General features: G+C 42.3%; 1 protein-coding gene across 1 annotated transcript in view; it reads right to left on the bottom strand.

Annotated features, from left to right (window-relative positions):
- The window catches only part of lrp1bb (low density lipoprotein receptor-related protein 1Bb), a 387404-nt gene extending 372143 nt beyond the window's left edge, over nucleotides 1–15261 (bottom strand). The window contains exon 1 of the mRNA XM_085136443.1: nucleotides 15245–15261. The gene's annotated coding sequence lies outside the window, so the exon portion shown is untranslated. The remainder of the gene's footprint in view (nucleotides 1–15244) is intronic.
- Between the last annotated feature and the right edge of the window lie 10142 nt (nucleotides 15262–25403).

Raw genomic sequence — 25403 nt, 5'->3', positions numbered from 1 at the left:
GATTATTCTCAGCGATTCAGTCGTTACTCGGAAGGCTAAAGAAGAACGATGCATATTTATTATTTATGAAACGGCACACCTTTCAGCGTCTAGCAGTCACATATCACATGCAGAATATATACCCTGCAGCACTGGGCACACATTCAGTGAGTGAAGACATCGGTCATGTTGAATCTGACACAAGGTTCAGGTTATTGATTTTCAGAGGCTAGGCTTGGTGGGAGGTGTCTACAGGTGCATCAGAGAAGCTCCCACTGCTCAACATTTATAGCTTCACTAACTTACTGAAACTTTTTTTTTGGACTGTTTGAAAAATCAATGAGGAGACTTCAGTTATTACCGAACGGCTTCGAAGCCACAAACCTAACGAGCTGTTTGCTAAATTCTAATTGGTGCTTCTCACTGTTCAACAAGGAGTTTAATATGAAAAAATCCAATATTGCTGTAAATCCTCTGCAGCAGCAGGCAAAGGTTATAATACAGGGATAAAACATAATCATTCAAGTAATGAGGAGAGCTTAACAATAACCAACGCAGTTTATTCACTCGGACTGAAGAAAAAACTTTGTTATGTTCTGATTAACGTCTTTGCTGTTATCTGACTGTCGCACATCAAATATGATATTCATTACATTTAATGTTTGGATTTTCCTCTCCTGCCTCCGGCTGCTTCAGTCCATCCAAATCAGAACTATAAATAAGTGTAAGATCATGACTCTGCTGTCACGCTCCATAAGCTTGATGCCTGCTCTATTTTCCTGTCAAACTCAGGGGGGACTTTGCAGGTGAGAACCTCATTCCAGAGTGCCTTTAAGCTGTGTACGCACAGTGTATCAGCCCTTCTTTATATTTTCCTTTCCCCGACTCAGAGTCACAAACCTGTTAATAATACAAAATCACCCTTTGCATTTTTTAAAAGCCCTCTTTAAAAAAAAAAAAAAAAAAAAAAAAAAAAAAAAAACGTACTTTGAGATTAAAATCAGTAGGGAATAATTTCCCGCTCCCCACGGTAAACAGCTACAACATAAATCAGTTAAGCTTTCTTTTTACGGGAACGCCACAGGATTCGCTGGACAAATTAGAGCACCATTAAAATGATGAAAATAGAACCTGACAAGCGAAGGGCTACCTCAAAATGTTTAATGAGCCTGCACACTGTCAATAATGGGTGTTGTTGACATTGTGTGTAACACACACGCACACACGCACACATCTCAAGACTGTTGCTGGTAATTATTTGACAAGGCAGCCATTCTCATCTGTTGTTGTATAAACAGTGAGCTTTAGCATAATAAGCCCACAAGCCTGCTATCAATCAAGGCAGAGGGATTACAGTGGACTTAGTTTAAGCTTTGATTTCCATATACGGGACTTGAATGTACAGAAGCTCCCGTCTGCGCTCTCCATCTTTACCACATGTGAAAGAGGGATGAGCTCCCAGAGGACATTAGGATTTAGGTAAAGCAGTGCTTTCAGTTTGTTAACTTTAACAGTGATTCTGCAGCTAAAATACTTATTAAAAGACTATTATTATTATTATTATTATTATTATCAGCAAAGTCTTAAGTCTTGCAGAACTCCTTTTGTCGAGGTATTTAAAGGTGTCGTGCAGATGTAACTTAGGAGCTGCAGTCATCAGTGATAGTTTAAGATACATTTTCGTCAGAGGTGGCCGAGTAGCTTTTTCATCGCATTCATGCTTTTTGCTTTACAGCCACTCTAGAAGTCGATGTTGACGATGGTCAGCGCTTGTTATATCTGCCTGCTGCTACAAACAATGAAATGTTCGGCTGCACGGCGCGCTGTGGCGTCTTGGCTCGAGTGCCTGAATGTGTTCTGAAAGCACTGACAGAGTGATAGTTGGAAAACATGAATAGGACTTTAGAAGGCAGAGCATTTAGCTGCATGGTGGCGGGAGATGCCCTGCCACTTACACTATTGGTAGTCCCGCACTAAGAGGTTTAAAAATATAATTGAACTGAACCATTAGGCTGTCGGCTAAAGTGGACGCAATAAAAAAGGCTTTTTGTTTCACTCATGTGCTTGTTAGTTTCAGCATGTGACCACTGCTGCGTCCACTGTCACACTGTCAGAGCCATTTAATAAATAGAAGCTGTTGGCAAACCTCCACAAGCTGTCTCAATGTATATTAAATAAATACGTATTTTCCGCACTATAAGGCGCACTTAAAATCCTTTAATTTTCTCAAAAATCGACAGTGCGCCTTATGTATGAATTCTGGTTGTGCTTACTGACCTCGAACCGGCGCTCAAAAATCGATCAAAAATGTTTTAGTACGACTTTGGTAAGCTACGAAGCCGCACCGCTTGATGGATTGTCGGAGCATTACACCTACCGTCAGTGTTGCAGACTTTGCGACTTTGTCGCTATATTTAGCGAGTTTTCAGACCCCCTTAGCTACAAATCCGGCGACTTTTTCTGGTGTTATTGGAGACTTATTTATGACGACTTTGACGTGAAAGCACGTATCGCTATAAGTAACGGTGCTGCTGTGGGCACCTTGCCCGTGCCAAAGCGCTCACAGGTGGAGGATGGTCCTCACACAGCTGCTATCAGGGCAGGAGATGCTCACACCTGTGTGTCCAAACTGCAAATGAACGGCGCATGAGCGAAGCTGCTGCTCCCGCACTGACTGTAACGCAGTCAGTTCTTTTATTGTGATGCTGTTTTGTGGATCACAATGTTTAAAACTACTTATAAACACACACACACAAAGTAACTCCACCAGAGTGCCTATTTCGGGTCACTTTTGCCGGTCCAAGCCCGGGTAAAGAAGCAGGGTTGGAATTGTGACATTAAAAAAAACAATAATTGCTAAAATAAATTTAATTTGTAGTTCTAAATAAATTCTAACTGCATTTAGGACGTTTTTTACTCACTTCATGTCTCCTCCACGATGTCCTTTCTCTCTCCAACAACGTAGGTTACAATTACATAAGCATGACCAATTATGCAAATTAGGCGATGACATCATTTAGCGACTACTAGCGACTTTTAGGACAACCAATAGCGATTTTCCTTATGCTGGGCAAACACTGCGATTTTTTCAGTCACGTTATTCAGCTCCTGCTCAAACTGCACGATTGACTCGCAGGGGTTATAAGTTCGTAGGTCACGATGCAGGTCTCACACTATACGACCTGATGCTCTGATACGACCTGAGTGCTCACACTGTGCGTCCATAAAATTAAGGTTATAACAGAAAATCTGTCGCTCGCTCTCCCTCTCTGTCAGACACACACACCACCATCAACTTTGCTAAATTGCTAATGAAAAACATGATCAGGCAGCTGTGATTGAGCAGCGATGTCCATCCAACTATTTTCACGGTTGTTGTGGTCGTGATAATTTTGTGAGGCCACATCGAAAAGGCTCGGATGAGCTTTCCAAAGTTCTTTAAGTTGTGCCTCCATCGCTTGTGTCCAGATCACACGCTGCACTGTTGTGCTGCTCCGCAGTGTTGCCAACTCCTCAGTAAGGAAAATCGCTATTGGCTGTCCTAAAAGTCGCTAGAAGTCGCCAAATGACGTCATCACCTAATTTGCATAATTTGTCATGCTAATGTAATTGTAACCTACGCTGCTGGAGAGAGAAATAACATCGTGGAAGAGACATAAAGTGAGTAAAAAACATCCTAAATGCAGTTAGAATTTATTTAGAACTACAAATTAAATTTATTTTAGCAATTATTGTTTTTTAATGTCACAATTCCAACCCTGCTCCTTTATCCGGGTGTGGACCGGCAAAAGTGACCCGAAATTGGCACTCTGGTGGAGTTAATTTGTGTGTGAGAGTGTGTGTTTATAAGTAGTTTTAAACGTTGTGATCCACAAAACAGTAAAGGAAGAACTGACTGCATTACAGTCAGTGCTGGAGCAGAGGCTTCGCTCATGCGCGATTCATTTGCAGTTTGGACGCACAGGTGTGAACGTCTCCTGCCCTGATAGCAGCTGGGGGAGGACTATCCTCCGCCCGTGAGCGCTTTGGCACGGGCGAGGCGCCCACGGCAGCACCGCTGCTTGTTGAGAGTAAGAGCGATATGCGTTTTCACGTCAAAAAGTCGTCATAAATAAGTCTCCAATAATACTAGAAGAAGTTGCCAGATTTGTCGCTAGTCGCTTTTTAGAAAAAAAGTCGCTAAGGGGGTCTGAAAACTCGCTAAATATAGCGACAAAGTCGCTAAGTTGGCAACACTGCTGCTCCGTCTTTTTCACCGACGTTTATGTGTTTGCGCATGCGCAGTGTGAGAAGCTGCAGCGACACCCTCACAACGGTCGGGAGGATTTACCAAGTGATTTATGATTGGCAGCTGGTCGTGAGGTGTTAATCGCTTCTCGTTACCCCACGTATACTACACGATGAAGGCCAAACTCGGGCCGATCACCAAAACGGTCGCACGACTCAAAAATCAGCTCAAAATGGGCTAAAAATCGCACAGTTTGAGCCCAGCATAGGCCCAACTTTACTGAGGAGTTGGCGACACTGGCTACCGTAGTCAGGAGCCTCGCGGCGTAATCTGGGTCCTAAACTCCACCCCTTCAGGTCCCAAAGTCAAATGAACATTGCTTGTTTTGTTTAATGCGCCTTATGGTCCAAAACATATAGTTAAAAAAAAAAAAAAAAAAAATTATATATATATATATATATATATATATATATATATATATAAAAAAAAAACAGATTTTTAAAAACTTTGTGTCCTTATTTTAAAATTTGGACAGAACCAGGTTAGGAAAGAAATGTTCTCTACTGGTAAAATACGTCATTTAGTACTTTTTAGACAAGAACGTATTGCACATTACGGCGCACTATAGGTGGGCGGATAGATCCAAACACCAGTACTGGTTCGATACCAGTGAGATGGAATCGTTACTCGTTTCCTCGATACGCAGTATGCAGCCCACCGAGTTGCACTTCAAAAATATCTGAACCTTTTTGTGATCGCCGAATCCATTTTTCAAATTTATAAAATTGATAATTATTCATCTCATAAGTCACGACACACTGCTCGTCCCTCAGCTGCCTTTATAAAGTACTGGTGTTGGTAATACTGAACCTGTATTTACTTGGATACACACCAAAAACTGCAGTATTGCCACTACTGAGCACAAACTGGAGGTCGATCAACAACCACTGAACCAGACGAGGAAATCATCAGGTATCCAAATTGGTCACTTAAATTGAAGATTCTCGTTCTCTTAGCTCAAGTGCTACATCAGGTTGAGGATGCACTCAAAGCAACCCCCCTCTCTTTGCATCACAGCATCACTCCAGACTGTCTTTCAGCTTTATGAATTCATTGTTTCATCACAGAGGAGAAAAGTGCTTCACCTCTCCTCTCTAATGGAAAAGTACAAAGAAATCTGAAGCACACAAAGGGTAGTATAGATATATTTATTTATACTGGCTGCCAAATCTTATGTATGCATTGCTGCTGGTCCAAGTACACACTTTGGAAAGAGAATATATTGAGAGCAATGGGAGTTTCCCCTCTGTAGTCGTAGAATCTCGCTGATGAGGCCAAACACTACATGTTTTATGTTTTCATCATCTTTCATACGATGTTTTCTTTTCTATTCATACCACCCAGGTACTAGGCTCTAGGGAAAAACGCTGCTTTTCTTCGGAGCCACTGTCGACATTACCAGATATTGTGTATTGTATGTTTTTATAGCAGCCACAAAATTTGCTTGCTGTACTTTCCCGGGAAACAGTCTCAGTGTTGGAAAACAGAATTCACTTTGGAGTTTATTATACCGTCAATGAGAGCAGATGTTTGAAGAGGCATTTCCGTCTAGCATATGAAAAAGCATAGAAACTAGGATGCACTGCCTCTGTTTTTAAAGCAAAATAAGCACTTAAATTTTAGGAAGCATCCAAACAAGACAGAAATATTATTAAGCAGGAGTTTTCAAAGTGTGGCTGTGAGTTCGCAGGAACAAGTGGAGAACTGCACACTATAAGTCATTCAAAGTGTAGATTTAACATTTTTCCAAGATAAACAGTTCACTGTTGTGCCGATTCTGAAATAAATGTCTTTGCTGTACTACATTTGATTGTGTGTGCGCATGCGTTACACACAGTTCAGCAATTTATGGAGTGGCTGCTTTAATACACACAATCTGCATGACTTGGATCCACTCGCTCCAATCAGCAAGAGAAGATAAAGCTGAAATTGTTGGAGCTCGCTGAGGCGCTAACTCTGCCACTCTGATTCTCAGGACGTTCACCCAGCTCACAACATGCACCAATTATTCTAACTCAACACAGAAGTGGGAAATGTTTAGATTTATGTTTTGTCTTTGTGGTGAAATATACATCTTATATAGTGCTGTGAATGTTTGCCCATATTTGTCACACTGAAAAGTAACTATGCCGTAAACCTGATAACATTTCCCCGATGGGCTGACGCACGTTTGGGCCGATGGACTCTGCGCACCCGTTTGTGCGTTTTCATTGCTGACACTGTGTTACCCAATCAGATCTCTTAATGTGAGCGTGTAGAAAAAGTTAAGTGTGGCAGAAGTGGCCAAAAGGTGGAGCTGAAAAGCTTAACGGCTGCTGCTGCTGTGGAGAAGTGAGGAAGAGACGGAGGAAGGTGAAATACACATAAGAAAATAAATGGATTGACATTGTTGGAGCAAAGTCCATGCCAATATTTTACTCAGTTACATCATGGCATATTTAAGTATTTGTCAAGATCTTTAAGTTTCTATTATAATCTTGATCATTTTATGTTGTAATGTAATCGGCTGTGCTCCATAAATTAATCCTGCTTTGTTAGTCTGTTGTTGTAAAGTGTTGATAAGTGTCGTAAAGGGGGTGTGTATTTGGCCCGCATGTGGAGGGGTGTGGGTAAAAGGTTAGGTAAGCGAGCAGGATGTGGAGCAACAGTTTTCTGACCGTCGCCGTTTTAATGTTATTTTTTTGTTGTAACATAAAGGGAATGTAAACGGAGCTCCCACCAGAGGCATTTGTTTTGTACCTTTCGATTTCTATGGAAAATAAATGTTTTGCCCCTTTTTTCCTTCGCCTCGTTTTTGCTACCGGAAGGCATCCAAGCTACTAAACAACAGCACGAGTCAGAAACTTTACGTCCTGCACAAACGGCAGAGAAGGACCGAAGGTTGCCGTTACAGACATAATTAGCAAGAGAGAGATTCAAGGATTCAGGTGAAATGAATGATGACAGCTCTGAGAGCGTTTAATATTTGTCACATGCTGCAGTGCAACTAACCCAACAACAACCTGAAGAAAACCTGCTTCAGTATCAAACTAAGTGAAATATATGCATATATATCATCATACATATACGATGATGGTGGGCTCTCCTTCAGTCCAGCCCTGAGGGCTAAGCTGCAGTGACGTCATGGTTGAATAATTGGTAGCGTCTTTAACCGTATTAATACTTTTGTTGAGCTGCTATTTAAACTGGAGCAACATAGTGAATCTTGTTGTTTTAAGCAGTGTGTGGTAAATGTGTTGTTTTCATTAAATGTTCTGAGGTATTTAAGTTCTCTTTGGTGCAGCTCTGTATTATATTCAGTTATTTTGTTGAATAAGATTTTTTAATTGATCAGCCACGCCTCTGCATCTTTCATTTTCTAATGGGTAAAACCTTTGCACTGGTTAATGTAATGTGTCCTGGGTTGTAACCCCACCCCCAGGTGCCGTTGTCGGTACCATTTTTAGTTTTTTTCCTCTCCTACGTCTCCCTGCCTTATGGCTGTGACTCTTTTGCATCACTGGAGGATTTTTGGACACTTTTCTTTGCAAAATTGGTTTAATTCAGCCACACTGGTTTTGGTTTTCAGTCCAAACACCCCTTTTAAGGTCATGCCAAGGCAGTTTATCTGATTTGAGTCCGGACTTAAACTAGGTCACTCCAAAACCTTTGAGGTCTTCGAGGTGCTGGTTTGTTTTCAACTATTGTCACGCAGCAACGCAGCCCCAGACTGTTACACTACCACCGCCATGCATGACTGTTGGAGAGGAACTTTCACTTACATCAGATATGCTCCACTGCAGTCTCCCAAGATCCTGAATGCTGATTGGTTGACAAGTGGAAAACGATTAAACAGAATGCAGCATGTAAGCAGAGACAGTGGCTGCAGTGACACTTGCTTGGTTTTCTGAAGTGCTGTTAGTTTAACACCAAATGTAATGACTGTAATGTTTCAGACAGAGCTGGTGGACTCCGGTGCACTACTGAAACAGACTAAATGATCAGTTTTAAAAGTATTTTACAGGAACTGCAACAGTACAGGATGACTCTGAGGAGGCTCTGGGAAACCTGTCCGATCACGGAAGGAGATACTGTAGATCAGCGGTCCCTAACCCCCGGGCCTCGGACCGGTCCGTGAGTCGTTTGGTACCGGGCCGCGAGAGTTGAGGCTCAAGTGTGAAATGTATAGTTTTCAGGGTTTTTAATCGGTTTTCAGCGTTATTTTGTTATCGTTTTCTCGGTTTTCCTGGGTCTTTCCACGTGTGTTATGAATAAATCTTTTTTTTCGGTACTGGTACTAGTTTTATTTTGTTGTATTTATCCGCGACACCTTAAAGGCCGGTCCATGAAAGTAATGTCGGGCATAAACAGACACAGACACTCCGTGAGGAAAGTCCAGCTGGTGAGTGTGAGCTGTGCTCACTTGGAGCACAGAGAGTTGCGTTCTGAGTGACAGGTTTGTTTTTCCACAGGAGAGGAGATCATCGGAGGGCGAGCAGGCTGGTGAGTAAGCGAGGTGAGTGTACCAGGGAGAGCCTCCAGGCGAGGTAGACCAGCTTGACGGAGACAGGTGAGTGATTTGAGTGGGTATTCCACACCTCGGTCACAGGAGTTCACACACTGTGGAGACAGACCGTCTGGCAGAGACTGGCAGCTGGAGCTGGTCCTTAAATTCAGGTTGGTCATGAGGCTGATGAAAACGAGGCGTGGGAAGTCTGTGCTCCACAAGAGCCTCTGCTCAGCCCCTCCTGGACTCAGGGACTGTTACAGAGTCCCAAACAAACTGAGCAGAAGTTGGTTTGTTTCAAAGAAAGAAGAAATATACAATATAAATCATATCAAATTGTAAAAGTGAGAATTAAATGGGAATAAAGCTCAGATATAAAGATTTCTACAGTCAAATTTCCATCTATTCCATTTTCTAAAGAAGAAAGAATTTGCGTGTTTAAACCATTAACATTTGCAGGTTGCAGGTCCAGCCTGTGACCCTGGTGACCTCTGGGATTTCAAGCTTGAATAGGTCCGCTCAGCCTTTCAGTCTGTCTCCAGCTAACACTGTCAATTTAGGCCACGTCCACACTAATGCATTTTCGACTAATGTGTCATCGTTTTCTCTCCGTTTTGGCCTCCCGTCCACACTGAGACGGCGTTTTCAAAATGCTCTCGAAAACGCACACATTTGGAAATGGTGCGTTTGCGTCGCAGTGTGGACAGCAAAAAAATGGAGACTTTCTAAAACAATGACGCGTGTTAGTCATATGATGCAGTCATGTGACTAATTAAACTAAGATAGCGGAGGGCGTTACACAGCAGTTGTTTTGTTTGACAGCCTGTGATGGCTGCATGCAACCACACAATTGAGATACTTAGGTAATATTCATTTGATCTTTTGTCTTATGTTTACGTTATGCTCTAAAGCTTCTGTGATCATAAGTTAACTAATTTGATATTTTGAGTTTACCTGTAATGCATGACAGCACTAAGCTAAAGCCCAAATGGTAGCATAGACTTTGCTTTGCATTGTTTGTCATTTTATATTAGGTATATGTTATATTAATTATATTTCTGCTCTCTCTGAGCTACCTGACCTCCGCTCCAGTCCTTCCTGGTTTGGCTGAAAGAGGAGGCTGAGGGTGGAGCTGGTTTAAATGCAGAAGCCAATAAAGTGGACTGGACCATCTATTGTGATCATGCAGGGGGAATGGGGTTCTTCTTGAATGATGGTTAGCTGTTATCGCTTTAGTTTTCACCTTTGGTGTATATAATGGTTTATTCATTTGCTATATAACTGGAGCTGTTTCTCATTTGGGCAGGTCAGTTTGTTGAGTTATGTTTTTGTTAAGTGACTTTTGAGTAGCGTTCGTTAAGTTAACCTCTTTTATGGGCCCACTTGGTTCTTAAAAGCTTTATTTTCGTTATTTTGAATTTTTGTAATCATCTTGTCCTTTTTGGGGTATAATAAAAGCCATTTTTTTGAAGATTACATTTGTGCCTGTGTGTTCCTGGCTGCTTGGATCATGACACAGCCCTGTTAAAGATGAATATCAGTCTGCACGTGCTCCAGAGAGCTTTTCTTCAAATTCTTTAATTCTCACTCGCTTTTGCAACTTTGTACTTTTGTGTTACTCGCAGCAACAACTCCACCTTATTGTGAGTCCATTTTAAAAACTCGCTGCTTTTCCTCCACATTTTGCTGCGATGTTTCAAAGAGCCAGAAAGTAAATAAGCGGCAGACAGAAATGAGGCAGGTCGAATCTTCACACGCACAACTGTGTGAAAACGACTGAAAACACTAGTGTAGACGCGGAGCACTTTTGGACGAAAACACTGTTTTCAAATCTGTCTGGGCCAGTGTGGACGTAGCCTTAGCATGTGACTTTTTTCATTTTTCTTATGAAAATACAGTATTTCAAATTTCCTTTTGTTTCCTAATGTAACAGGGTCATAAATCACATTGTTATAATTACACAAAATGTGTTCTAAACCCCCAAACCGTTCCTTTTATACCCGACTTTTAGGACCGCCAAGCCTGTAGTTATGTTCATTATCAGTTAGAGCCCCTCCTCATTTTCTTCTTCTTTGGTGCAACCCTATAAATACAGTGTCCCCCTTTTGCCTCTCCCCTTTTCTACAATTCCCCTGTGGGAGAGGTGGGTGTCCTTTCTTTCCCAACACTGTAAAACGCTCATATAATGCATATTTAGCCACCTGATTGTGATTTTAGTTCAATTATTGTCATTATTAAGCCTGTTTTTGTTAGATGTTATAAGTGTGTAGTATGTATGTATCATAAATGTGTTTTAGGCACCATAAATGCTAGCATGGATATATACTTCTTGCTAGCTTGGAAGTTGTGGTGGGTTGAGCTAACCCTCTTCCTCACTGTATTTGGTTGTAGGAGCTGGAGTGGGGAAAATTATTTACTTGGAGGTCTTTCTTTCTTTTACCTTTGTTATCAGGTATGTCGGATTTTGTGTTGTTTTTGTTTTATCTTATGTCAAATATGTTACGTGTAAATGCATACTTTATGTTTAATGTAAAAATAAATGCCAGCCCTTTTCTACAATTCCCCTGTGGGAGAGGAGCTGGAGTGGGCAAATTATTTACTTGGAGGTCTTTCTTTCTTTTACCTTTTTTATCAGACAACGCAGAATCACACCGGTTACACTAAGCACACAATAATGTTAATGATGTAGCGTGACTACATTTACTGTTAGCCCTATGATGCCCTGTCCTGTCCGGGGTGTAACCCCTCCCCCTGTTTCCTCCTTTTGAGTGACGATTGCAAACTGTCCATTTATCCCAAACTGAGTCATTCATTGAAAACATCAGCTAATAAATTGGTGTATTTCAGTGATACTTTGTGCTACAATAAATGTACAAAGTGTCCTCTTAAAGTGGCTCTCAGGTGTTATGGTGGACAGAGTCAGCACAAGCTGAGATGCTCTTGCGAGCTCTGAGGTAACGTTATGACAGAGCAGTGAGGAGAGACACCCACGCATGTCTGTGGGTGCTATCTATGCAACAAGTGTCTTTTCTTGTCTCAACAGATGATGTGTGAACAGAGGCTGATCATTCCTCTGCAGTACCATAATGCTAAGTTTACCATTAACACAATACACGTCTTCCAACAGTGCACACATTGTTAAAGCTTAGGCTGTGTTTATATCACATTCATAATCTCGTACTCTCTGTATAACTCCAGAAACCACAGCAGTAACCAACAAGGTTTCACGGCTGCGGGGCCGACGTGTGACGAGTGTGAGACAGGATCCAGACGCAGGCACTGGCTTGGAAGTGAGTGAGCGTTTATTTACACAGGTGGTACAAACAGAAACGCAGCGAGCAAAGCAAAAGCTAAAGGTGACCTAAACTGGGAATGACTAACCAAACGAACCTGAAGGGAAGACTCCGGGAGAGAACGCCGGGAAGATACACAGACGGACGAGCAACTAACACGAGTGAACACGCACTATAAATACACAGAAGGGAACGAGGAAACTACACACAGGAGGGAGGCACAGCTGATTGCGATTGACAAGACGAGACAGGGGAAACGCAAATTGAACACACTGGCATAAACACAGACTTTCACAATAAAGCAGGAAACTCAAAACACACGCGAAGACACAGACTCGGAGACGTGGGCTTTACACAGAGACCTGACTACACTAGAGGGGGTACACAAGTCGGGATGACACAGAACAGAGGGAGCACAGAATTAACACTGGGAGGTAGGGATGGGTATGTTTAGGTTTTATCCGATACCGGTGCCCAACCGGTACCGGTGCTTAAACGGTGCTCAAACCGGTGCTTAAAGAATGGAGAACACAAAATTGGTCCAAAAACCTCATGTTCAGCTGTTTTTTGTAAAAAGATAACAATGTTAGCCTTTTCTGCAGCTATAGGAAACATATGGTATCACTCTTGGCAGGCTGCTGAGTTTGCATCTTTTGCTGTGAAGTACAGCCAGACTTTGATCGCTTCGCCTTGGGCATTTTTAATCTGTAGCTCTGCTCTAAAAGAACGCACGTACCTGGACCCGCCTACTATCCTCGGAAACGTAAAATGATTGGCTAGAATCTAAAGTCATCACAGCTCAGGAAAAAGAGCGCTGCTTTTCGGTCTGGTTACTACCGTTTATGTCAGAACCAGTGCCATCATGGCACCGGATACCGGTACCCATCCCTACTGGGAGGTCAAATAACAAAACCTAAAAATCAGAACTCAGGATGTACCACGAAACTAGGGAGCTAGAAACACTAGGACAGAAAACCCCAAACACAAACAGTCACAAACCATGATGAAATCAAAGGTAAAAGTACAAAAACACTGGGTCACCGACCCAGTACCGTAACAGGGTTTTTAGAGTAAGTTAATGTTGTGGTGGTAATATATGACTCCATGGCCTGTTTTGTCTAACACACAGTCAGATCTCACTTTCAGTTTAAATAAGGTTGAAATAAGTCATAGCTGGACCCTCGACTACTGACATGACTCATCTTTCCCATGTTGAACCTGTTAGAGGTGCAAATCTCTGTGAGAGAGCGCAATAGCCAATGAGAGCCCTCGTTCCATCCCACGTTACATATAGTAATATAGTTTCACTAAAATATGTCAGAAATCCTTCTACTCTAAAGAGTTTGCAGAAATAAAGGAGATGACTTAGAATCCAGATTTTAAAATTCTGAACTCTAACTTAATACATTCCTTGTTTTTAAGTCATAATAATAATGTAATTGTTCACATCAGGAAGGCTGACGTGTCTATGGTGCGCTAGGCTGAACAGCAGCTTTCAGTGAGGAAGCCTTGAAAAATTAAAACCACTCTTTTCACCTCATCAGGTTTCTTTAGTGTCGTCTGTGTTTAACAGTCTAACCGAATAATGTTTCTAAGTACTGCTCTGATATTTGAACATACACTGTGCCAGCACAGCACTACACTAGCAGGGGTTAAGGAGCGATCAGAGCGCGAATCCTGCACACATCAACTTTGACTCGTTGCACCACAATGTCAAGACCTGCAATTTGAAGCTGTCTTTTCTTCAGCGGCTCTGTGGAATTGGAAGCAGCAATAAAAGATAACTGACATTGTTCTCATTTCACTGCTGTATTCCCCCTGATTAATTATCATCAAAGCATGTCTAATCAGACATAACAAACATGCTTAATTGGAACACTTCTGACCCGTTTGCCCAGTGGTGTGCAGAGTATACTGTGGGAAACAGCCTGTGCAAACGTGCTACAGTACCATTATTTTTAATTGAGTTGTGGCGCAAACGCCTCACACGAGCTTGCAGACATCAAACAGCAGCACAGCATATGCAAACACAATCTCTATAGACAGACTCTACACATGAATATGGATCATTTGTAAGCAAGGGGTAATATTTCTATACCCTCTGCTTTCTGATCTGTTTGTAGTCCCAAGTGCTATTGACCAATCACATGAGCAGATTAAATGTAGCCAAACGGTCAGTAAAACAGACCAACAAAGAGTAAAAGAGCCGAAAAGCTGAACCGCGTCTGTCAGCTTTTGCCTGACAATTGTGTCACTTTTCATCAGACTTTTTTTAAAGTGCATCTGAATTTGTAATCAGTGACTGGCAGATGGAAATCCTGGCCTGCTGGCTGACAAACTGGAGGTTTCACTGAGAGGCTAATTTATGGACTGACTGAGTGACTGAATTACCAGACTGGTGCAGTCATGACACTATTGTGAAATCAAAACTGCGACATGTTCATATTTGTATTCAGAAAATAAAACTATTGGCCTCAAACAGTGTGCACGGTGCTAATTTGATAAAATACAATATTGGAGATTGACACACTATCAACTGCCACTTTATTGTGGTGGACCTTTGTCTCCCAAGGCAAACTGGTAGCCCACACTGGGGGAGAGACTCATTTGAGACCGCCTATTGGCCGAGCCTTAAGGACAAGGACGTGGGTGTTTCCTCCTGTGGGGACAGCCCCTGCATAAGGAAACATAACGGCCTGGTGCTTAATGTATTGGACAGCACTTGAAGGTGGAGACCCAATTTCTGGCTTTGGACATGGAGTGCCACCTCTTTAATGGGAAAGAAGCCCAAACCTGTGCAGGAGGCTAAGACGATACAGTTGAGCTACCCTCACCACACATATTTCTATCCTGTATGTTAGAGGTTATGTGAGTCAGGACACAGGTGCTGAGTAATGTTAGGACTTGGTGGACCTTTGGTCTGCATTCCTACCATCGCATTCAGGCTCAAGCTGTGGGTAGTGGACAAGTTACAAGCTCAGTAAGCTTGGTTAGATAAAGTGCTAGAATCTTACTCACCAAACCCAAACGTCTTGGACATGTACCAAAGCAAATGTCCACTCCAGTCACTTAAATTAGCAAAGGGAAGTTAAGACCAACCAGACAGTGATTTGCTATTCCTCGTGCTGACACAGCTGTCACACCACTGACTTTCAGCCTGGCTAGGACTTAAAGGTATGTCAGAACAAAGTTACTCACCTCTGAAGTCAACCTCAAGTGTCCATTAGTGCAGAGGTGGGCAATCCCAGGCCTCGAGGGCCGGTGTCCTGCAGGTTGTAGATCTCACCTTGGGTCAACACACCTGAATCACATGATTAGTTCGTTACCAGGCCTCTGGAGAACGTCAGGAGCTAATTTATCCATTTAAATCAGCTGTGTTGGTTCAAGGACGCATCTAAAACCTGCAGGACACCGGCCCTCGAGGCCTGAAGTTGCCCACCCCTGCATTAGAGGAACTGCAGGTTGCCGTTTGTCTAAGGCAGGGGTCCCCAATCCCAGTCCACGAGGGCCGGTGTCCCTGCAGGTTTTAGATGCGTCCTTGAACCAACACAGCTGATTTAAATGGATAAATTACCTTCTCGACATGTCTTGAAGTTCTCCAGAGGCCTGAACTAATCATGTGATTCAGGTGTGTTGACCCAGGGTGAGATCTAAAACCTGCAGGGACACCGGCGCTCGTGGACTGGGATTGCCCACCCCTGGTCTATCCCCTCACTTATCTCATCAGCGACAGACAAAATGTTCTGTGCAGCATAACATTGAGGAAAGTGGTAATGCCTTGCTTTTAGCAGAGGGATAAAAAAAAGATAGATTTAGTGTACTGGATGTTTGTGACTTGGTTCATAAATCCATTTTGTGCAGCACTCTGCCTCCAAGCAGTTTTGCTGCTGTGGCTTGGACATGTCTTTATTTAAACAAGGTTACTACTGAAATTACTATATCGGTATTATCAGAGTATGTTTTATTTAATTATTATGAATGAATACAAACAAAATTATGGCACCAAATCTGTTTTTTATACTGAGTAGAAATGGAGGCGGAGAATTTGTGCAGAATAATCTTTTCTTTGTAGAAGCGAGATGTTCTTCCAGTTTCATTATAATCGCCTTTCTCTTTCTGCTGCTCAGCTTCCTGTTGTTTCTAATTGTCACCACAGCTTGAAAGAGCAAGGCAGACAACCGATTCACTTCCTTCCATCTTCCAATCCTCAGTGATTTCTCCAAAACACTGAAATGCTGCTAAACAGTTTATCATCACTGTTTCATTTGGATGCGGCTGCTATTTGTGCTGTTTGTGGTCTGGAGGTAAAAGCTCTGCTCTGTTCAAAATAAACTAAATCCACCTACCAGCACCCAGAGATGGGCAGTAACACGTTACTGTAATCTGATTACTTTTTTCAAGTAACGAGTAAAGTAAGGGATTACTATTGCAAAAACGTTAATTAGATTACCGTTACTTTCCCGTAGGAACGCTGCGTTACTGCGTTACTAGAACCGTGATTTTTTTTTTGCGAGAATGTCTCATGACAGTGACGTAAGCGAGTGCGACGTTCGTGACAACAGCTGTGTGCAGATCAACAATGGATCATATATCGAGTGCAGAGAGAGTATGAGCGTGCAGCGTTTAAAGCGTGGAAGTACTGACCTTACTTTGAGTTTGATTCCATAAAAAGTGACAAAAACATTAGTGTCCGTTGTGCGTGGGAAGAAAACTTCTTTTTACAGCGAAAAAAACCCCTAAACTTCCAAACAAGCACCGAGTAGCTACGACGTAATGGGAAACTCACAGAGAAACTCGCGGATTCTTCCACTGACCGCGGCACACCTGCACCAGGGTAACCCTCCGCCTACCCCACTCCTGCTTTACAGGTGAAAATAGAGCAACAGCACCGCTAGTCTTTGACTTTATTTATTTTCTGCTGTGTTTTACTTGCATCTATTTGAAAGACTGAGTGTAAACACAAAAAATATTTTATTTTATGTGCTGGAATGTGCAGAAAATAGGTTTAAATGTTAAACTAATTTCTTCCAGTCAGTGAATGTTGCAGATAATTAAATGTTTGCTTGATGCATAAAGTTAAAATATTAAAACTAATAAAACAAGTTTTAAAAAGAGACTTTTCCATTTGATTACATTTTGTATGATGGATTATGCAGAGAAAGTTGAAAGGGCTGAAAGATCTATCACTTTATCACCTATTCAGGTTGTAAATCGTGTTTTTAAAAAGTAACTAAGTAATTAATTACTTTTGAAAATAAGTAATCAGTAAAGTAACGGCATTACTTTTTTGGGGAAGTAATTGGTAATTAGTTACTGATTACTTTTTTCAAGTAACTTGACCAACACTGCCAGCACCTCAGAAGCCCTCTGAGAACAATCTATACATGCTTTTAAAATATTGTTAAAAAATAGACTAATTAAATAAAAAGAAATAAAAAGTACTTCCTGCCTTACTGATTTCTTAGTTGTTCTTTTTGTCACTCTTACACGTTTCAGATGATCAAATAAATTTTAGTATTTGAGAAAGTTAACCTGAGTAATAAATACAAAATGAGTCAGTACTGACTATTTACCTGCTTCCTGTCTCTGTCCAATTTTAATATTTGGCAAAGATAACCGTGGGAATTTAAAATGAAGTCTATAAATGAAGATTTCATTTATTAAGGGGAAAAACAAGCTTACCTGGCCCTGTGTGGAAAAGTAATTGCCCCTTCTTGTTAAATCGCTCACTAACTGTGATTAACTGGACTTTTTAGAATAAGGCTGAATGAAGAAATGACTTAAATAGAAGCTGTCTGACAAAATGAAGCAGGCTGAAAGATGTCAGAAAGCTGCACATCCAACCACAGTGCCGAGCTCCACTTCTCTGGAGTCCGCTGGCAGCGTGCTGTACACCACTGCATCCAAAGCTTTGCATTGTCCTGGGTGAGGAAAGGCTTAGATGATAAAGATGTTCTTCAGCTAATCTGAAGGCCACGTGAAGTTTGGAGGTCTGTAGCGACCGCCTCTGCTCTATGAGCCTGACCCTGCTCTGTGATTTTACCGGCCACCACGTCACGGCTCGGGTGCTGTCATTGCCCATTGCTTCCACGTTGGTAGAAGACCTCTAACAGCTAAATGTGCGATAGAATCAGAATCAGAAAGGGTTTTATTGCCAAATGTTGAGCAGGTTTACAACATTAGGAAATTGCTGCGGTGCTTAGTGCAAACATACTGTCATATAACGCTTAAATAGACATCCATCCATCCATCCATTCGCTTCCGCTTCTCCTTTTCAGGGTCGCGGGGGGCGCTGGAGCCTATCCCAGCTGTCATAGGGCGAGAGGCGGGGTACACCCTGGACAGGTCGCCAGTCTGTCGCTTAAATAGACATGAAAATAAAAATAAGAATTAAAAGTGCTAAGTAGATGGATATATACATGAGTGCAGGTGGTGATCAGTGCCAAACATGGAATGATGCAGTGAACACAGCGTAGGGTCGTGTGTTAGTGGTGGGAACAGTCATACGGTTATTGTTCATGAGTCCAACAGCAGAGGGGAAGAAACTGTTCTTATGGCGAGAGGTTCTGGTGCGAATGGAGCCTCCTGCCTGAGGGAAGCAGGTCATACAGACTATGTCCAGGGTGAGAAGGGTCAGCTGTGACTGAGCTGCATGCCCCAGTGTCCTGGAGGTGTACAGGTCCTGCAGAGATGGGAGTCTGCAGCCAATCACCTTCTCAGCAGAGCGCACAACACGCTGCAGTCTCTGTTTGTCCCTGATAGTGGCTCCAGCGTACCACCCGGTGATGGAGGAGGTGAGGATGGGCTCGATGATTGCGGTGTAGAATTGCATCATCGTCCGTGTTGGCAGGTTGAATTTCTTCAGCTGCCTCAGGAAGTACATCCTCTGCTGGGCTTTCTTAATGACGGAGGTGATGCTGGGCTCCCACTTCAGGTCCTGGGTGATAGTGGTACCCAGGAAGGAATGAGTCCACAGAGGTGATGAGGGTGTCAGTCAGGATGATGGGGGGGAGTGGGGCTGTGTGCTTCCTGAAGTCCACAATAATCTCCACTGTCTTCTGGGCGTTCAGCACCAGGTTGTTGTGGCTGCACCAGGACACCAGACGTTCAACCTCCCTCCTATATTGGATGATATTTAGTAGTGAGGAAATTTCAGGACTGGACTTACACAGGTTTCTTCCTATCACGGTACCACGCTGACACTCCTCGTGTCGTTCTTTCGTTTGTAGAAGCAGTCTGCAGTAGGTGCTTGATTTTACACACCTGAATTCAGTGACTCGGAGAGGTGACTGAATACTTTTTGGCTGCTATCTGGGAACGTTAGCCAGCTAATGATAATGATGATGATGTAGTAATCGATGCCTTAGCTGGGAAGCACAGAAAAGGGACTGGCACCCTAAAAGTATCAAAACACCAAGTTTATGTTAGGATACGTTAGCTAACCGAATGTATCCTGGATGACTGATCTTGCATCAAGACAGAAGCAATGTAGCATCATTTACTAAACTTAGTTTTTCTTCTGCATCCACAGGAAAAACTGTAACGTGAGAGCTGAGCTATTTTATTTGGAATCACCTAAAACAACGAGGATCGCAGCTGAAGCAGCCTGAAACCAGAACACTGTTCATTCCTGTCCCAAGCTTAAAGATATATTTACATATTCATATGCAGATACCTGTTTTAGGATCATGTTTAATATTTTGGACAGTCTGTGTTTAGGTCAGCTTTGGTCTTCTTTGATTTCCTGCATTGACGACACCATTTGGAGGCAGAATTCGTTACAGTTAGCACCGTGTTTAGCCATTTTAAGAAAACTATTTTAGTTAAGAAGAGCTGGAAAAGATTTTCTGTTGCTTTAGTCATCGCAGATAATCAGCTACCTCTCTCTGTCGTACGTTATGCAATGTTAGCGTGCGATTTAATCATTTAGTTGAAGTATTTCTTTGTTTTGAGCGCTCTGCCTTTCATAACTCTGTACAATCTTTTTCTTTTCACAAGTCACTTAAATCATTGACTTTGTTACTTTTGCAGTTTTTCTGTTTCGAATTGTTTAAGGACAAACTATAGTGAAAGTATAAAGTAAGGAAAATGTGCCTCGAAACATAAACTTACTTCACACCTCGAGGACAAAAGACACAGACCCTTAAAAATGCTCTTGATTAAAATCTGTTTTTGAATCTCATCTGTTAGAAAATGTCAACATTCTTTATGTTTGTGTGAGTTTATCGATTTATATTTGCTATGTAACTTTTTACGAGTGATTTAACATTAAGTGGATTCCTCCTCCCGGCTCTGCCGTTCCTCACAGTTTTGTAGTTTTTTTATGCCTTTCTGCAGACAGTCCGAGTCCCTTGAGCTACTGGTGCATAAACGGGCAAAAGAAAGCAAAAAGCTGCATGCAGACCGAACACATGCACTCTCTCTGCTTTCTGGAGTCACAGTCATTACGCGACACTCCAGGGAGACTCGTTAAAAACATTGTGGAGACGCAAACTTTCATTCCATTTGCAAGTTATCTGTGTGGTTTGTCAGAGCCAAAGTGTTGTGATGTAGCTTTGGTGTTCCCACGGGAATTCTGTCAAAGCACTGGCCCCTTCCCTCTTAAGTTTGTGCAAAGCTCCAACCAAAATCAGTTACTGCAGCTGCAGAAGTGTCCTGATAAACCACGACAATGGTTATATGTTGGACTATTTGGTGCAAACGCCTGAATAAGCAGTGTGAGCCACATCAGCCGGAATGGTTAATCACATCTGCTCTACAAGATGCCACAAGCTTTATTCTGTGGATACAGAGCCACAGACCAGCACTTACCCAGTAAATGGCAATCCTCGAGTCGATCATTCTTTATCAAACCAGGCCATCCCTCCCTTTGCTTCTAGTCGTTTGTACACAGCTATCAGACCGGGGCCAGCGAAGAGGGAAAAGGACAAGCCAGGAGAAAGTAATGTTGTTTGTGATGAGCCTCAGAGTTGACTTAAGTCTAGCTGCTAAATCCCCGGACTCTCACAGCCAGGCCATTACGCACACTCCATGTTTCCCCCACAAGCTGTGTGAGGGGCTTTTGGGGAATGAAGATGCTCTCATTTGAGGCTGTGGTGAACACTGCGTCACTCAACCCTGCGTGCACCGCGGGCACGTTTCACCGTTGCCATTATGACTCCTTTCTCTCGGCGATGTAGCTCCGTCCAGATCACACGCTGCGTTTAGCCGTCTCATTTTTGATTTTATAGAAGGATCACCTAAGCCTTTTTTTTACTGCGTACCCTTTATACGAAATGCTTCTTGGTTGATTGTGAGCTGAGTGTTCATTGTTTGCGCACAAAGACCTCCCACTCAGAGATCATGACTGAGGATTGAATGTTGCCATAGAGTCTGAGGTGCATTTTATACCGTGGAGTGAAGAGGTGACCGTATAATATGGTAATATAATATAATTCCTGTGAAAAAAGGAAATGGCAAAGCATAAAAAGGTACTGAAGGTGAGCACAGAAAAATATCCAAAGGCAGATTAATGATTAAAGGATGCAGATTTATCTGGTATGGAAGAAAAAAAAATCTCTGACTGTGATTCTATGAAACTGTCCAAATGCTCAGTTTCTGAGCTGTAGCTGTATCACTGCTTTTTCCCTTTTGCCAGCAGGAAACGGACACATTTCATTGCTCGGATATTACTTTGGTTTTTAATACAGAAAAGTGAAATGCGAACGGAAAACGAGAGCTACAGTCAGGCGTTAATAAAAAGTCTTTATAGTTTATGATGGCACACCTCCCCGCTTCCTTTACCCACAGCGCATCAGCCGTGAATGACTTATGTTCATCCTCTGTGACATAAGGAACAAAAATGGACCGACTCCAACTCAAACTGTAAAATCAATTTTACATTTAAACGTTTCAACATGTTTAAATAAAGAAATGTGTCAGTGGGCACGTTCTCATTTGCTTTCTTAAAGCTAGTTTGTCTTGTTGCAGTCGTTAAAACCAAACTTGACTGTGCAGCGTTCTCAGTTAAGCAGTAGTGATGGGTCGTTCGCGAACGAAATGGCTCTTAGAGCCGGCTCTTTGAAGTGAACGACGCGAGCCGGCTCCTTATTGGGAGCCGTGAGGTTTTTTTTTTTTCTTCTTTCTCTCACCCTCTCTCTCGCCCTTTTTTCCGCTAAACTCCGCATGCGCGGCCCGTACTTTGCGCTGGGCAGAGGGGGGAGGGGCGTTAGTTACACTCGCAGTAGCACAGGAACAGAGAAAGAGAGCAGGGACAACAACGTCACATTAGAAAGGTATAGTAATCATCCGCTATTTTCAGTTGCAGATGATAAAGGATTCAGAAATCATGCAGGCCCATATGACAGAGAATGTGCATCTTCTATTTGTTTTAATATTTTAATTTATATTTAATTGTGTTGTGGTTTGCAGTGTTTTGTGTTGTTTCACGTTAAATTTGTTTAAAAGGAAAAAGCTGAAAATTTAAATAGTTAAAAGTTTAAAATGTAAATAGTTGTTTTTTGTATTATATGATTTATTTATTACATGTAGAGTGAATAAATAAAGTATATTTATGGTGGACCTTAGAGACAAAGCACATACAAACTCCAAAACACGTAAAAACTCAGAAGCACGTACAAACTCCAAAACACGTAAAAACTCAGAAGCACGTACAAACTCCAAAACACGTAAAAACTCAGAAGCACGTACAAACTCCAAAACACGTAAAAACTCAGAAGCACGTATAAACTCAGAATCACGTACAAAAGACAACAGAAGTGCTCCAGGTTTCTAGGGCGCAGTGTTGAGCTTTTGTTACCTAGTGGCTACACAAGCCAGGAAGTATCAACAACCGGATTTGGTGTGTGGTAGTAACAGGTAAATGAACTTTTTTTTTAAAAATTATTTGAATAAATACGAGTGCTTGTCTATAAATACACAAACAATACACATATGCTTTCAATTGTGTAATTTAAGTGATCTGGGTAGCTCTGTTTTGGAAGTTCAGTAAACGCTAGAAATGTGTTTTGGAGTTTGTACGTGCTTTTTGGAGTTTGTATATGCTTTAGAGTTTGTACGTGCTTTGTCTCTAGGGGCCATATATAAACATATATAAATAAAACCACTTTTTTTACATTAGTAATTCCTTTTCTGCATAATTTTATATTATTGTTAATGATTAAATAATTAAAGCAACAAAACAACCTGAAGAGCCGGTTCGGAGCCGAAAGAGCCGGCTCTTTTTAGTGAGCCGAGCCGAAAGAGCCGGATCTCTAAAAAGAGCCGGAAATCCCATCACTATTAAGCAGCAACGGTGGCCTGAAAGGTTCAAACAGACGTCGCCGTCTTCTGTAATTAGCTGCTGCTACAATGGGATCATTATACACGATGAATAACCTTGAGAATAAAAGTGTCGGGCCCAGACATTAAAAAGGCAGCTATGTGTGCCTCAGTGAGACAAAGCAGCGTTACATCCGGGTAACGGGTCCAACAGCGCCACGATGACAAAAGCACGCCTGTGACCCAAAAACTCTTCAGCTGTCTTGGTTTCCCGACACAGAGGCGCTCGCTCGTCTATGAATAAGAGCAGGCAGGATGGGCGAGTGCTTTAAAAGAGCAGGAAGCTGATGCGAGGACAAACAGTCAACATGTTGATCCTGGTTTCCATATTTCATCTGGTGACTTCCATAAAACGCAAAAAGCAACCAAACACAGAGTCATGTGACACAGCGCGGCCTCTTCAGGAGAGCGAGATGTAGTTTGTGATGAAAACCGAGTAATTATCTCGAGTCTGTCTCTTCTCATTCATCCTCCCTGTTTCTGTTGATTCAGATGAGTTCTGCACTGCGCTCCGAGTCATGTTTACCGACCAAAGCCACAGTGTGAAATCCGGAATGACTGCTCTCCAGAACTCCCCTGGCCTTCCCTGGCACATTGTTGCTCTGTTCACTTCAAGCAGGAAGTCCAACTGAGGCCGGTCTATTTTTCTCTCACTTATTTTTTATGTGGCAGCAGAATTTTTTCTGTGTGTAAATGCTTCATGTACAAAGTCATCGAGGGAATGCAAACACGCCCAGCCTCGCTGTCAGGATGTCAGGATTTAAGTCTCAGCCGATACGTTTAGCACCAGTCTTTGCACCCTGACATGCTGTGAGACGCACCTGTGAGAAAAGAGCATGTGAGTACCTACTGTATATCCAGCAGCATACGTAATTGCTGAAAATGGCAGAGAAGCAAAACAAACAGATGTGTCAGGGTGTGCACAGCTTATTATACTGCAGCATCCCTCACTGAGCAGCAGTGCACATACTCAACGACATGCAGGGAGGAGCAAATAAATAAAATGATTACTATATATATAAATGAGCGAGTGAAGACATGCAGCACTGGTAGCGAGCAGATAACAGTACTGCAGTTAGAGGTGGAGTTGGGAGGCATCATTGCCATTCAGTGCTGCACACGTGCAGATGTGCAAATCTGAAAAGCAGTCGTGTCTCCCCCCCGCAGCATGTCACTCTCCCAAACAGTCTCATGTTCTTTACAGTGACTAAATAAAACCAAAAGGCAAACAAATCCTCCTGGGACACACAGGCAGAGAAAATACTTTGGAGTGGTGCTGTGTCTAATACTTTCTAGTCTGGTTTCTCAAAATGGCATTTCTATTTGAGCTTCACTCTAAAACTCTGGGAGGCTTAAACAGGGGAGATAATGTCTCTTAAGGATTTACTGCCATCTGTTGGCACAGAGGGAAACTGATTATTGGTGGATTGTACACACGCTGCTCTGCTGTACTTACAGTATGTACTGTAATTCTCTGCACTACACGCATTTGAATAAAACAGCTAACGTTACTAGTTCATCCTATGCAGCTTTTTTGTAACTCAGCTGTGAGAGCCAGAGTGTTTGTGATGTGATGACACAATCACTCTGCTTCCAACAAATCCACATGTATAGAGCTAAAATAACTAAAGATCAAACACGAAGAGCTGGACACAAACATCCTGACCTCTCCTCGTCGTGTGCTAACATTACAATAAGCTTTCTAGACTTTGTGAGATGACTCTTATAATGAATGTGGATCATTTTCATAACATCTTGATTCACCATCTCACTTTCATTCCTACATGCTTGACTGAACCATAATTACCATTTAAAGTGGGACAGGAGTGAAGAGAGAGCTTTGTTTGCAGCTCGGGTCACGCATGGCAGCCAGCCGTTCTTGATTGCATGATTAGATAAGGCCAGCCGAGATCAAACAGTGAAAACTTTAGTGCGATCTCAAACGCAAGAGCTCAGTTTCTACTTTTCCATGTTAATCTGTGTACATACACATCTTCTAATTGCTCCTTTAATTCACCTTCAACTCCACATGAACGGA

The sequence above is a fragment of the Neolamprologus multifasciatus genome, chromosome 16 (assembly GCF_963576455.1).
Source record: "Neolamprologus multifasciatus chromosome 16, fNeoMul1.2, whole genome shotgun sequence".
In the NCBI taxonomy this organism is placed as follows: Eukaryota; Metazoa; Chordata; class Actinopteri; order Cichliformes; family Cichlidae; genus Neolamprologus; species Neolamprologus multifasciatus.
This window is presented reverse-complemented; position numbering and strand designations above follow the sequence as displayed.